The following is a 16,913-nucleotide window of genomic DNA, read 5'->3' on the forward strand; positions in this document are numbered from 1 at the left end:
CACCAAAGCCCAAGCTAAAAACATGAGTCTTTGGGCTGCTACAAGCATCTGCATGAGCTGAGCTTCCCCAAAGAGCACAGATAATGAATTAAGAGTCGATGCACAAACGATTTAACAATGTTCTGGAAAGAGATTCACTAAATGCTAAATTAAAATCACGTTCCAGGTGAATCTACGTTTATTGTAATCAACAGCAACACAAAAACGTTGACACAGTAGAAAGGCTCGGCATCGGCAGGAATGGCTATTACACTTCCAAGCTACGGGCTTGTTTTGACGTACATGGTTGGAAGAAATAGGGCCCACTTCGGCAAACCAAGCAGGCACCGAACCCCTGTAAATACCCCTTACTTTTTGCGAAAAGGATCACAGTGTGGTAGCACCATCTTCGAAGGGAGGTCTATGCCGCTCAACAGAGCGACATGGTCGTGCAGGCAACCACCACGAGATTCGGCTTCCACCAACCACAGTCCTACTGTTGGCTCTGTACAGCACATTTGGCTCATTAGAGCGACTTGCCCCTGTATCTGGCTGTAACAGATCAGCCATGAACGCGAGCTTTGTAGTTGGAGACGAACTACATCACGTCCATCTCGTGGTATTTCTACATTTCTCACGACCTTGCGTCATCTGAAGATATATCCCTCTCACAGCAGAAGTTGATGCTATGTCACGGATTTTTGACGAGATGCTGGAACTGTGAGAATCGTAAGAAACTCTGGTACTATCTTTGTTTCAAAAGAGATCCAATTTATTTCATACTATAGTCTTTCACAGAGCACTGTTAAATTTATACACGAGATGTTACAAAACATGCCACATTTGACACTAGTGAACAGCGATAATAACCAACACTATTGCTCATATTGCCTAACACTAGATTTGTGGAATGAATCAAAATGAAGTAACTAACGAACAGCTGGCTACGGCCATTACACACGCGACGACACACTGTGTCCTCCGCCACTTCGCTCTTCTAGCAAAACAAATTTCTCAACAATTCGCGACAGTCGGTGTGGTCGCCGCCAGCCAATAGCTACCAGCAATGACTCCAGAGTTTCTGCTTCAACCTTTCAGCCGATCGGGGGCCAGAAGGTTATGTTACCAAATATGGGTCCAGGCCTCTCAACTAATAGGAAGCGACTCTACTGTTTCCATGTGCTTTGTGACGTGGTTACCCGTCATAATGACGTCTACACTTCGTAAAAGGCTTCCGCAACTGTGGGGATTCCTACATATTGCACAGCATTATACTTGGATTGACTCTGATTTGTCATAAATACTGTATCTGAGTCCACCACCGTGAAATTTGCATTTTACAAACCAGGGATGGGAAAAACCCACCGTTTAAAACGATACCGGTGTTTTAGTTATGACTACCGTTATTTTTGGTATTTGTTTCATCTCAGTTATAGCAAGTTCTTTTTTATTGTTTACTAATAAACGAGTAAAAAACCTAAATATGAATTAACCATAGCAGCAGTGCAAAGATTTTTAGTTTTTAAGTAAACCTGTTTAAAAAAGGAATAATTTTTATTATCCAAATTTGCGTTGGTTTGAAACATTGTATTATTATAGAAAACTGAAAAAACGATCAATGCTCTTTTAGTAACAATGTCGGCAGAAATGAGAAAAAAGCACATGACCTAAAGATTGGTGTAACGTTGTTGAGACAATAATGTCCTTGTCGCCGTGTGTCGCTAATATCCGCATGTGCTGGACTTACCCCACCTGTTCTACACGATAATTTCTAGTTGTCGTCGCCGGACATCTGTTGTATTACGGATTAGCACCAACCCCAGACTGAAAATATATTTACGAAGTATAAAGCGTCATTTGTCCGTCATTCATGTGAAGTAATAAAAGAGGCAGGAATTTATTGAAACTGTAACAAATTAAAAATTTAACAACTCATTCGTAGTATACAATAACCGTAGAAAGTAGCTGATGTACTGCCTGTGTCTACGTAACACGTCTTTATTTGCTTGTAGTCCTTGAAAGCGGACAGCTTAACAAGAAAAATGGAGTTCTTCAACTTCAGTTTCCATTTAGCTCTGACTATTCGTAACACTCAAATAATGGCATGATAACTGACTACAATATGATGTTTGAGCACAGTTTAAAAAAAAAAATAGAATTAGTAGGAGAATACTGGTGAGTCTTTTTTTGTCGTATTCAGTCACTTATTACTTCTTCAGAAAACCAGCGAACGGTGGATGGACTAAATTTTCTTTTTTTCCCATTTAATGCAATGTTTTGATTGTATGTATCTTGAAACTGAGTCAAAATTCGTGAAATCTTCTCGGGTGATCAGCCGAGTAAAGGCGTCGTCTTCTCGCAACGTTTCGAAGGGTTTCGTACCCATCTTCTTCGCTTGAAGATGATGGGTACGAAACCCTTCGAAACGTTGCGAGAGGACGACGCCTTTACTCGGCTGATCACCCGAGAAGATTTCACGAATGGAATACGCCGAGAAAGTCTCAAATCACATTTGAGTCAAAATTATTGAATCTTTGTTAGATTTCTGCGTTCATTACAGGAACTAAAAGGAATAAAATTCAGAAATCGATTAATACAGAAACCGGCTATTTTGAGCGACTTTAATAGTAACGTTAAACCGGTCTGAAAAAAAAGAAAAAAAAAGAAAACCGGTTGTTTCCACGATACCCGCCATCCCCATTTCCAGCCAGTGGTCACAACTGGGCTCACTTCACTTACAGCCAGCCTTCTGTCCCGGAGGGCCACTGCTCGAGACCAGTGCAGTGTCTCTGCTCAACCACGTACATCTGGTTGGGCATACTGGTGTATCCGCTGCTGGTAACCGCCTCTCTCTGCAGTATTCACGGCGGGTTTCTGCAGCTACTGGCACCCCCTGCCTTGAGCCGGCGGAGCCGTGTCCAGACGGTTCCCATGCAGCCCCGGCTCCGCACGTCAGCGTCCCTGCCCAGCCGCTGTCGTCTGCACACGTACAGCGGGTGTGACCACGGCAGAGTACAGCTGAGTGCTCTAGTTTACTGCTCTATAAAATGTTTGACTACTAACAACTTTTCTACGAGCGACTATAGGCCATCATCCTGACAACAGACCATCACCTCAGCTCAAGCTTGCCACTGTGAGGATCATCTACCCCAGACCTCTACAGGCAGGAAGATTGATTGCTGAAATGCATCTGTACGTGCTGCAAGTAATTTAATCTTTCTTTCTCGGGCCATGTGAGAGCGATACATAAGGGCTGAGGAATAGCGATGGATCATCGGTTCCCAATCTGGGCGTAATTACCCTTGAGGAGTAAAATGAAATTTTCTGAGGGGTAAAAACGAAACGGCTTCACTGTGTTTCTGTCACGAAACTAAATTATTTTCAGAAGATCATTACTATTATAACTATTTCGTAAGACTGTAATATTGATTAGTGGTAGCAAAAGGTTACAATTATTACATTTTTTTAGACCCTAGCATAAACTGTGAAATATGATGGAGGCTACGGACAGTAAAACGAACGTATAAAAATTTCCTTCCACCCACAGTCCAGCAAAAAAAAAAAAAAAAATGGTTCAAATGGCTCTGAGCACTATGGGACTTAACATCTATGGTCATCAATCCCCTAGAACTTAGAACTACTTAAACCTAACTAACCTAAGGACATCACACAACACCCAGTCATCACGAGGCAGAGCAAATCCCTGACCCCGCTGGGAATCGAACCCTGGAACCACAGTCCAGCTAATACACACATATTTTTCACTTTGTACCATGCATCTAAGCTACGATATATACATCACACATGCTTAAATATCTTGTGAAAATGCCCTCTCAGGGTTGTAGACAGTCCCTGCAGTGAACCAGAAGTTGCTACATTATTCACTTCGCAACTGTAAATAAAATAACTGATAACACAATGAAGCGGTAACTATGTTACGTCTCCGTGCCTTTTCGTAGCTACTTTTTCGCCTACAGCCGTTTGCGCTTCGCAGTTGAAAGCCGTCAAAAGCGCTGTAAGCTGGCAGGGATTTCCCTAATCTGACTCGACTGTGGTAGTAAAGAGTAAATGTATTAAAACTTAAAGCATGATGCAGCAATTTTCTCGCTTCTCAGTGTTTGTGATCTCATATATCTTGAACTACGTGTCGTACAATGGCGTATTTGTGTAGGTACATTCAGTGGCATACCTGGATACTGTATGCGAAATTGACTGCAAGTAGAGTTAGAAGCACAAAAGTAATACGTTTAAGCCTCATGCATGACGTCAGACTATTTCACATATGTCGCGTCATATGCCCCGAACTATGTTAGGACGGTGTTTATTATCCCCAGAGCGATTGTTGTCTGACGGTAAAGGTTATTTGTACGTGTGGCTGAGATCGCTCCAGTGGTTCAGGATGAGATGTGCAACACACACACACACACACATACATCCATTTCTGTAATATTTATGTGTCATCAGACACGAAGCACTGGCATCCTGAAGTCTTCCAATTTCTGCCTGTTCAGAAGTAAGGAACCCAGCAATCAAGCAGTTTGTTAACTATGAGTATGGTACATCCATTTCAACTAGGGTGATCTTAAAAGGGCGTCTAGGACGCAGGTGAAACAAGTGTCACTAGGCAGAGGAGTGGTCCAGAGGATGCATTTTTGTAACAAGTGTCAAATTTCACTGTGGGTAATTAGCTTTCTTTTCTGAAGAGGACTTGAAGGTAGCACTCGCAATGCAGTGAGAACTCCACCGTCATTCTATAAAGCAAGGTTGTCAGAAATTAGCCGTAACAATTTTCTCATTGACTCACTAGTTCGTGATTTAATAAAACACCTATTAAAAATATCGTTTATCTTTCAGCAGTTTGAAGATAAGGTTCTTCAAAGAAAATTATTTTTCACTCTAAAATTTAGTTAGGTGCTACCGCTGATGAACGTGATGGGAGGGGGATAATAGCTAATATCTGACTGCACTCTGGGGTAATGGTCTCAGAATGGCTCGGAACCACGTCTCTAGATTCTTCACATAATACGCATTGTTGGAACCTCGTAAGTAGGCTTTTGTGGGATAATTGGGATCTATCTTCAAACGTCTGGCAGTTTCGGGTTGTCATAATTTTCGTAAGACTGTCTCGTGAGTCAAAAAAAAATCTATGACAATCCATGTCGTCTTCATTTACATACGTTCAATATCCCTTGTTAGTTCTGGTAGGACCACACATACTTAGCAATACTCCAAGGTGAGACTCACAAGTGACTTCTTGAGCTGCCTCTTTTGTAGACTGCCAGGATTTTCTAATATCATGCCAACGAAACAAAGTCTTACCTGCAACTGAACCTATTTGATCATTCCATTTCATATAGCTAACAATTAGTACACTCAGGTATTTATATAGTCAGACTGACTCGAGTGGCGGCTCATTGCCATTTTACTTGTAAGTAGGCTGTTTAGGTTTTTATGTTGGTGACACCACGTAACGCTCTGTATTAAAATCGCTGACTGCGCTGTGTGCAGTCTGTGGCTGGTTGGACTCGTTGTTTTACGCCAATGTAGTGTTGGGCAGTTGGATGTGAACTGCTTGTAGCGTTGGGCAGTTGGAGGTGAGCCGCCTGCAGTGGTGGATGTGGGGAGAGAGATGCCAGAGTTCTGAGATGTTAATATGAGCGGACTATCTGGACGTTTGTCCGTGAGAAAAAGGAAATTTGATAAACTGGATGTCACGAATATATATATATATATATATATATATATATATATATATATATATATATATATATATATATATATATGTCGGGGCGGTTAGTAGACCCGCAACCGAGCGCCTCCCCAGGTGGCGGATAGGGGAATGCCTCTTAGATATAGGTGGTACCGAGGAAATGAAATACTCGGGGCGGACCAAAACTACTAGTAGCGTCTGTTCCCACAGTGGGCGGCTACAAAAGGCGTCTGCTCCACATGTCAGTGGCGGCCTCAACCAACCTCCTGATCTGGAAAGTCAGGTTGTACTCGGCAGCATGCCATACATCCAACTACTAAACACCATGATGGTACAACGAGAAAAATGTCATTACCCCGGGCCCCAGTCAATAGACTGGGATTGTCGTGAGCATCGGATTCCGGGGGCTCACGGACATCATGAGAAGAATCGGAGCTTCTCAAACTCCCTAAAGACCAAACGCAAACACTACATCGGCACACTCAACGTGAACACACTGATGAAGACGGGAAAGATGAAACAACTGACAGACACTCTCGAAAAATTTCAAATCAAAATATGTGCACTGCAAGAAACACGATTCACAGACGAAGGCCATTTCAACACGGAGAATTTCAGAATATACAAAGGAAAACCATCGAAACAACTGAAAAACCTAAGGCTTTTTGGCACAGGATTTGCAATACACAGGTCCATCACGGACAGCATAATCGACTTTTCGTCACCAAACGAAAGAATCAGCACCATCACAGTGAAATCAGCCAATAAATCCTACACAATAATCAACGCACATGCACCGACTAATGACTACAACAGGAAAAACCCGGACGAAATTGATGACTTCTGGACGACAATGGAAGAAACTATCAGAAAAATTCCTGCACATAGAGTCAAAATAATACTGGGAGACTTCAACGCCAAACTCGGAAAAGAAAAGATATACAGACATATCACAGGAAAACATACTCCACACAAGGACACCAACAAAAACGGAAAACATCTGATAGACTTTTGCAAAAGCCACGACCTCGCCATTATGTCAACAAAATTCAAGAAACCAACACGAAAACTTACCACATGGAAATTCCCCAGCGGAAAGCAAGAACTACAAATCGACCACGTAATAGTGCAGAAAGACTCACAAAAAGAAATTTTGAACATAGACACCCGTAAAGGCTACTTCGACTCAGACCACCACCTACTACAGATCAGGATTCGTCTTTTGCCCAAGAAAAAGCTCCAGAAGAACAAAATTGTTAGACCAGATCCAGAATACGTTACTTTAAACCAGACACAAATATTACACAAAATTAAAATGGAGAAAACGACAGACTGGACACAACTTTCACGAAGAATCCGAGAGGCCATGAAACTAGCACAAGCACCACGAACACGGAAACACCGTTGGTGGAACCACACATGTGACCGAGCTATTGACCAACGAATCAGTGCATGGAAAAAATTTAGTAACCATAAAACCCAAGAGAATTGGATGAACTTCTTGAAAACACAGAAGCAATCAAGCAAAATCATTCGCAGTGAAAAACGACAGTATGACAAACGGCGACTTACAGAGGTCGAATCGGACTTCATGAAGAACAATACAAGAAACTTCTACAGAACGTTCAGAGAAAATATGACTGGATATCAACCACCCAACTTGTGCTTCAGAAGACCGGATGGAACCCTAGAAACCAATACCAAAAACAATTGTGACATTCTGGCAAAGTACTTTGAAAAACTGCTCAACATGGACCCCCCCCCATGGAAGAAATGATGACAGAAACGAGCACATACAATGCAGATAGTGAACCTCCAACTCTAGAAGAAGTTAAAGAAATACTAAAGTCACTCAAGAATCGTAGATCACCAGGAGAAGATGGCATCATCGCGGAAATCTGGAAGTTGCAAGACCCAGAACTCACCAAAGACATCCACAGGATCTTGGAAGACGTCTGGAAGACCATGAAAATTCCTGGCGACTGGAAAACTGCCCTGATACACCCACTACACAAAAAAGGTGACAAGACTGACCCGAACAACTACAGAGGAATATCCCTACTACCGGTCACATACAAGATCCTCTCTAAAGCTTTACTGAACAGACTAGAATGCCAAGCCGACCACTTGATTGGGGATTATCAAGCAGGCTTCCGTAAAGGGCGGTCTTGTGCGGAACAAATTTGGAACCTGAAAATGATTTTACAACACAAACAGAACCTGATCATTACCTTTGATGACTTCAAAAAGGCGTACGACTCTATCGACCCGAAAACTCTCTTCAAAATTCTAGCAGAATACAAAGTAGACAACAAAACACGGGCTACCATAGAGCAAACTTTAACCAACACGACCTCCAAAGTAAAGTTCTGTGGGGAACTATCAGAGCCCTTTGAAATTCGCACAGGTATCCGACAAGGCGATGGCCTCTCACCTCTCCTTTTCAATCTGGTGTTGGATAAGGTCATAAAAGAATGGGAAACATCACAACAGGGGATAACCTTAGGAAACCTACAGATTAAATGCCTGGCTTTTGCAGACGATTTGGCGATTGTCACGAAAGGTATAAAGGAAACAAAAGACGCTATTGAAAAACTGCACGAAATCGCTTCCAAAACTGGACTACAGATCTCTTACGAAAAGACACAGTTTATGAGCACAAAGAAACTCTCATCTCTGAACACAAAGTATGGCACGATTTACAAATCGGCAAACTTCAAATACCTCGGCGAAACACTACAAATGAGTGGACATAACAGAGACTCAAACGAAGAAAGAAAGACTAAACTGGACAAGGCATACAAAGTAGTGTGGAATCATTACAACAAGAAGTCTATCTCACAAAAAGCCAAATTACGCCATTACGACACGGTGTTGCTCCCCGAGGCACTATATGCAGCAGAGACCACACTAATCCTAGGGCATACACGTATCAGACAATTAGAAAAAGTAGAACGGAAAATACTTAGGAAAATATTTGGCGCAACTAACAACAATTGAATATGGATCAAGAAACCTACAGAGGAACTGTACAAACATACGGAGACAATCACAGAAAAGATTAGAAAACGCAGACTACAATTTTATGGACACCTATACAGAATGCCATCGCACAGGCTGACCAAGCAGATCTTTGACTGGGTAACCACTAGAAACAACAAATGGGTGGCAGAGGTAGAAAACGACCTGAACCAGCTCAACATAACAGCAGACACAATAAACGACAGAATAAAGTTCAGAAACATCATTAAGAAAAGTAAACTACATGAGATACAATGCGACAAACGAACAGGCATAAAATGGACCGAAGAACGCAAGCAAGATCACAGCCAGAAGATGAAAGAAATATGGGCAACCAAAAAGGCAATCAAGATGAAGCCGAAGACACAAAGCCGACAAGAAGCATGGACAGAGGACCGGAAACAGAAACACAGCGAGCGAATGAGGGAAGTTTGGGCAGCAAGGAAGGCAGCAAAAGGAACTGGCCATGTAGTTTAGTCCAAATGCGCTCTTTAAGGGCAAAACACCAATTTATATATATATATATATATATATATATATATATATATATATATATATATATATATATATATATATATATATATAGGGTGAGTCACCTAACATTACCGCTCGATATATTTCGTAAACCACATCAAATACTGACGAACCGATTCCACAGACCGAACGTGAGTAGAGGGGCTAGTGTAATTGTTTAATACAAACCATACAAAAATGAACGGAAGTATGTTTTCTAACACAAACCTACGTTTTTTTAAATGGAACCACGTTAGTTTTGTTAGCACATCTGAACATATAAACAAATACGTAATCAGTGCCGTTTGTTGCATTGTAAAATGTTAATTACATCCGGAGATATTGTAACCTGAAGTTGACTCTTGAGTACCACTCCTCCGCTGTTCGATAGTGTGTATCGGAGAGCACCGAATTACACAGAGATCCAAAGGGAACGGTGATGGACCTTAGGTACAGAAGAGACTGGAACAGCACATTACGTCCACATGCTAACACCTTTTTATTGGTCATTTTCACTGATGCACATGTACATTACCATGAGGGGTGAGGTACACCTACACACGTGGTTTCCGTTTTCAATTACGGAGTGGAATAGAGTGTGTCCCGACATGTCAGGCCAATAGATGTTCAGTGTAGTGGCCATCGTTTGCTGCACACAATTTCAGTCTCTGGCGTAATGAATGTCGTACACGCCGCAGTACATCTGGTGTAATGTCGCCGCAGGCTGCCACAATACGTTGTTTCATATCCTCTGGGGTTGTAGGCACATCACGATACACATTCTCCTTTAACGTACCCCACAGAAAGAAGTCCAGAGGTGTAAGATCAGGAGAACGGTCTGGCCAATTTATGCGTCCTCCACGTCTAATGAAACGCCCGTCGAACATCCTGTCAAGGGTCAGCCTAGTGTTAATTGCGGAATGTGCAGGTGCACCATCATGCTGATACCACATACGTCGAGCAACGTTGGCAGATCATTCTGTAGAAACGCGATGTATGTTGCAGCTGTTTGGGCCCCTGCAATGAAGTGAGGACCAATGAGGTGGTCGCCAATGATTCCGCACCATACATTTACAGTCCACGGTCGCTGTCGCTCTACCTGTCTGAGCCAGCGAGGATTGTCCACGGACCAGTAATGCATGTTCCGTAGATTCACTGCCCCGTGGTTTGTGAAACCCGCTTCATCGGTAAACAGGTAGAACTGCAACGCATTCTCTGTTAATGCCCATTGACAGAATTGCACTCGATGATTAAAGTCATCACCATGTAATTGCTGAAGTAGCGACACATGAAACGGGTGAAAGCGGTGACGATGCAGTATGCGCATGACACTACTCTGACTCAGTCCACCGGCTCTCGCAATGTCCCGTGTACTCATGTGTGGGTTCATGGCAACAGCAGCTAACACACCAACTGCACCCGCTTCTCCTGTGACGGGCCTGTTACGGACCCGTTTGCGTGCTACGACCATACCTGTTGCATACAGTTGGCGGTAGATGTTTTGAAATGTGCGGCACGTTGGATGCTCTGTGTCCGGGTACCGTTCTGCATACACCCTGCAGGCTTCAGCTGCATTTCGTCGACACTCACCATAGATGAGTATCATCTCCGCCTTTTCAGATTTCGAATACACCATGGTCACAGTTCCTACAACACTACACTATCACAGACGTCTGGTAACACGGTGTACTACAGTTGGTCTGCGTGCGGAGACAAATGCAGAATAACAATAGCAGCAAGCGCTACATGCGGACACTGCGACAGCTAGACGAAACCACAACGGTGCACTACAGCCACACTCGTAAACACGGTCGTCATCGTAAACATGTCCCTGAAGATGCTGCTCGCCGACCGTGGCCCGTGTTTGTTACAACACGCAACTGAACGTCGGAGGTTTCAAGCGTCAACTTTAGGTTACAATATCTCCGGAAGTAATTAACACTTTACAATGCAACAAACGGCACTGATTACGTATTTGTTTATATGTTCAGATGTGCTAACAAAACTAACGTGGTTCCATTTTTAAAAAAACGTAGGTTTGTGTTAAAAAACATACTTCCGTGCATTTTTGTATGGTTTGTATTAAACAATTACACGAGCCCCTCTCCTCACGTTCGGTCTGTGGAATCGGTTCGTCAGTATTTGATGTGGTTTACGAAATATATCGAGCGGTAACGTTAGGTGACTCACCCTGTATATATATATGAGTTTTGAACACATTATTAAGGTAAATACATTGTTTGTTCTCTATCAAAATCTTTCATTTGCTAAGTATATGCCTACCAGCAGCCTTCAGTAGTTAGAATCTTTCATTTAGCTGACAGTATTGGCGCTCGCTGTATTGCAGTAGTTCGAATAATGAAGAGTTTTGTGGTGTAAGTGATTCATGAAGGTTATATGTTATTATTAGTCAGGGCATTCTCTTGTAGGGATTATTGAAAGTCAGATTGCGTTGCGCTAAAATATTGTGTGTCAGTTTAGTAATGATCAGAATAAGTAAAGAGAGAACTGTCTCAGTACGTTCAGTTTCACTCTGGAGTTTGAAAACCACGTAAGGTAGAAGTTTTACCAGCACAGTCATTCTTTACACTCAAATGAGGAAGTTTCATACTTATAGGCTACTTCTTTCCTGCGTGTCGTAAAGTGGACAATTTGACATTTTTGTAGATTTAAAGCAAGTTGCCAGTCTTTCCATCGGTTTGAAATCTTGAACTGACTGGCAACTTGTGCACCTTACCTTACACAGTACATCATTAAAGATAACTAACATCTCCAAATTCCAATTTCACTATCAATATTTTTTGGCTGGTCATTAATATCCAACAGGAATACTGTGCCTCTCAATACACTTCTCTGTGGTGCGACTGAAGTCATTCCAATTTTTTTCTTTTTCCCAGACTACCCATTCAAAATAACATGGTGCGATCACTTTACACCTGTCGAGTCACAAGTTATGTTTCATACCCCGTATGATGGTACTTTACTTAATAATAATTATTGTGGTGCCGATTAAAATGCTTTTCGAAGCCACGAAATGCTGCAACCACCTTATTGCCTTCACCATGGCTTTCATCTGAGAAAAGCGCAAATTCCGTGTCGCAGGACCCATTGTTTTTGGAATGCTTGCTGATGGGCATGGGGAAAGCTGTTGCAGATACCTGATAATGTTGAGCTCAATATATGGTCTAAGATTTTACAACAGTGTCGTTAGAGTCACACTGTCATTTCCAACATTAAGAGACGATGTAGCGCTTTTCATTCACTTCAGACAATAAAGCACTAAGAGCGCCTGTACCTTTAGAACACAAAGCAAGAAGCACTGCAGCTTACTGAAATTACCTTCCGACTTCTAGTGAAGTATTGCTGAGACTTGGCATTTGCCGTGGAACGCCTCGCCAGTGGATTTCTGGATCGCCGCTTTCACCGAGTGCGGAGCGCGCATTGTGAGTAGCGGCAGTTCAGTAACAAAGCCGCGGTAATTGGCACCATTACGGCCGCAGGCCATGCCGCGGCACGGGGCTTATCTGATAAGTCGAAACTGGAACTCGCTCTAGAATTTAATCCTGATTAAGGGCCCTGTTGTCGATAATTTAACCGCGCATTGGCTTTAGATAGAGATAGCTCCCCGCAGAGTACACAAAAGCGAGCTGGAAACTCATCTAAATGCAAAGTGTTAGGTTTTAATTTGGAGCTACCGTGCACCAGTTGCTGCTCTGCTCGATTCGTAGCGGTGTTGTGTAGATTCGCACAGATTTACCAAATTAGTTCACGATGATTATTTACTAAATTGGGAAAAAAGGGAAGTATCACAACTTACGACTTGAACTGCATTCACCGTCTAATGTGCCAAATACTTCAAGTCACAAGGGCCATGTTGGTAAAAATTATGACATCGTGCCATTCAACGGAACAACATGCACATTGCAAAAATGTTGTGCATTCAAAAATAGATCAAATCCGCACAAGACATATAGAGTTTGGCTCCCGTTGTGACACAAGCACTATCACTTCAAGTGACACCCGAGAACCTTTCTCATCATGGATTTGTTAGTCACCACTTCGTGTTTAAACAACTAAACCACTCAGTCTACAGGCCACAAGTGGCCCAATGGGACCATCCGACCGCCGAGTCATCCTCAGAGGCGGATGCGGATAGAAGGTCAGTACACCGCTCTCCCGGTCGTTATGACGGTGTTCTTGACCAAAGCCGCTACTGTTCGGCCGAGTAGCGCCTCAGTTGGCATCACGAGGCTGAGTGCACCCCGAAAAATGGCAACAGCGCATGGCGGCCTGGATGGTGACCCATCCAAGTGCCGACCACGCCCGACAGCGCTTCACTTCGGTGATTTCACGGGAACCGATGTAGCCACTGCGGAAAGGCCGTTTAAACAACTAAGTACAAAAAATAATAAAAAAATTAAACAATACTTTGGAACTACAATATCATCGCCCCCTGTCGTTATTATTTTTGTTTTCAACACAGAAATCTCCTTGTTGCACCCACGACACTGAACACTCCATTGTTTTGTTAAACATTCGTATCGACGTTATTCTGTCTCTTCCTCATCCAAAATAACTAGAGAGAAAAGTATTATGGTAGCAACTAGGAGGTTTCGAAAAATAATGAAAACTTCTTCGTGGTTGTATGAACTTGTTATATAAAACGAACAATCTTACAGGTGGGCGTCCTCATAGGCAATGCCTTCGAATTTTCAGTGTCAAAACTATTAAAGCTTTTTAAATGAAACAAACATTATTAACATTCTAGATATTTGTTTTTCATGTGTACATGATTATTTATCAACAGTCACCCTCGTGACGAACACTTTTCTCTCAACGAAACTTCAGTTTGTTGATACCGTTACTGTAGAATGTTTCACTTGGAAGAACTCTTCGACATACACCGAGTTAAAAAAGTCATCGGATGCCTCCTGATATCGTGTCGGACTCCCTTTATTAAGGCTTAGTGCAGCAATTCGACGTGGCACGGTTTCAACAAATCGTTGGATGTCCCCTGTGGAAATATTGAGCTATGCTGCCTCTATAGTCGACAATAATTGTGAAAGTGTTGCAGGTGCAGGATTTTGTGCAACAACTGAACTATCGATTATGTCCCATAAATGTTCGATTGGATTCATGCTGGTGACTTAGGTGGCCAAATCATTCACTTGAACTGTCCAGAACGTTCTTCAAGCCAGTGGCGAACAATTGTGTCTGGTGACATGGAGCACTGTCATCCATCAGAAATCTGTCGTTGTTTGGGAACATGAAGTCCATCAATGGCTGCAGATGTTCTATTAGTAGCCGAGCAGATTCATTTCCAATCAGAGACCGTTTCATTTGGATCACAGGTGCCAGTCTATTCCATGTAAACACAGCTTTTACCATTATGGAGCCACGAGCAGCTTCCACAGTGCCTCGTTGACAGTTTCGATCCATAGCTTTGTGGGGTCTGTCCCACACTCGAACCCTACCATCAGTTCTTACCAATTGAAATTGGGACTCATCTGATCAATCCACCGTTTTCCAGTCGTCTGGTGTCCAACCGAGCCCAGGAGAGGCGCTGCAGGCAATGTCGTGCTATAGCAAAGGTACTGGCGTCGGTCGTCTGCTGCCGTAGCGCATTAACGCCCTGTCCTAATGGATACTTTCGTCGTAAGTCCCACACAGATTTCTGCGATTACTTAGCGCAGTGTTAATTGTTTGTTAACACTGACAACTCTACGCAAACACCGCTGCTCTCGGTCGTTAAGTGAAGGCCGTCGGACACTACATTGTCTTTGGTGAGAAGCAACGCCTGAAATTTTGTATTCTTAGCACAGTCTTGACACTGAAGATCTCGGAATATTGAATTCCCTAACGATTTCCGAAACGAAATGTCCCATACGTCTAGTTCCAACTATCATTCCGTATTCAACGTCTGTTAGTTTCCGTCGTGCGGCCATCATCATTTCGGAAACCTTTTCTCATGACTCTCCTGAGTACAAATGACGGCTCCGCTAATCCACTGCCCTTTTACACATTGTGTACGCGATGCTTCTCCCATCTGTATGTCTGGATATCGCTATCCACGACTTTTTCCATCTCACTGTATATACATTACACAGCTCTATGCAGTTCGGAGCCCTCTAGCGGCGAATGGCTGCAAATAAGCAGTCATGAAGATTAAAGCCGTAGAATAATAATGTTTTATAAAAATGTCTTAGGGTTTTCACATAAAAAATTCAGACGCATTACTTTTCAGCATACCTTCGTATACATTTAGTTTTCGCGATATCTGTTTCTAACCCACCGTGATAGATATTAACTATTGCTCTTTTTTTCGAACAGGCCATGAAGGCCCAATGGTACCGACCGGCCGCCGTGTGATCCTTCGCCAATAGGCGTCACTGGATGCGGATATGGAGGGCTGTGTGGCCAGCACGCCGCTCTCCCGGCCGTATGTCGGTTTCCGAGACCGGAGCCGCTGTTTCTCAATCAAGTAGCTCCTCAGTATGCCTCACAAGGGCTGAGTGAACCCCGCTTGCCAACAGCACTCGGCAGACCGGATGGTCGCCCATCAAAGTGCTAGCCCAGCCCGACAGCTCTTAACTTCGGTGATCTGTTGGGAACCGGTGTTACCACTGCGGCAAGGCCGTTGCCTATTGCTCGTTTCTTCTTATTCTTTTCCTTAGCGTTTACCGCCTCTACAAAGGACTCCGCTGTAATCACCATTTGACCAGTACATTCCATTTAAATTTGCAGTCTGATAACCTTCCTGTCGTAGAAATTGTCAGTTACCTAAGGGAAGGAAGACGTGTACACCACATGTAAGCTTTTTACAGTGTGTGAACGTATTTCAGCTGTTCGCGTATCATATTTTCTACGACAAAAAATAAGAACTAGCCTGTTATTTGCCTAAGGGTGTGTGGGAAACAGCCTGAAAGCCCCATCCAGGTTGGCCGATGCGCCAGCCATATTTCTTACTCCACCGCGCTGTTTCGGTGCGAGTTTGGCTCACTTTCCTTCTTCGCAAGCTAGCGCGCGGCGCTTTACGTTATGCTAGCGGGTCAGCCAATGTTGCTGTCGTTTGGAAATTATTAGCACATTCTTCACGACCATTGTTCTGCACAAATTACACCCTTTCGACAAAGTGGAAGTCTTATTAGCGCACTTTAAGACCTATTCACACAAACCATCAGGTATTTTTTGTGTTGTTTCTAAGGCGTTTGATTGCGTATATCGTTTTGCCCCTTAGAAAAACTTTCGTTTTGTGGGACTGATTGTTTAACGCAAAACTGGTTTGAGTAGTACTTAACAAACAGAATGTAAAAATGTTGTGCTGAATAACTGAAACGTTGGAAGGGCAGAAAATTGTACTGACTGCGAAGAAATCAAAAAGAGTAAGACAAGGTTCAATTTTGGGTCCACTCCTGTTTCTGACATACATGATCTTCCACTTAACATTCATCAAGTAGAACTGGTATTTTGCGCAGGTGATTCTAAAGGTACAACAAATCCCATTAGAGATAAAGTAACAGAAGAGATTGTTAATCATGTTCTTCAAAGAATTCTTAAATGGTTCTCTGAAAATGGACTCTCCCTCAATCTTCAGAAAACACTATATATTCAGTTCTGAATAAAAAAAATACAGTCATACTAAAAACTGATGTAGCACATGAACAGGAGTCTGTAAACAGGTAACACTGAA

The 16,913-nt window shown here is 42.8% G+C and overlaps 1 pseudogene; it reads right to left on the reverse strand.

The window, feature by feature from the left end:
- Positions 1-15,747: 15,747 nt before the first annotated feature.
- LOC124552625 lies at positions 15,748-15,865 on the reverse strand (annotated as a pseudogene).
- Between the last annotated feature and the right edge of the window lie 1,048 nt (positions 15,866-16,913).

This window comes from Schistocerca americana, chromosome 1, assembly GCF_021461395.2.
Source record: "Schistocerca americana isolate TAMUIC-IGC-003095 chromosome 1, iqSchAmer2.1, whole genome shotgun sequence".
Classification (NCBI taxonomy): Eukaryota; Metazoa; Arthropoda; class Insecta; order Orthoptera; family Acrididae; genus Schistocerca; species Schistocerca americana.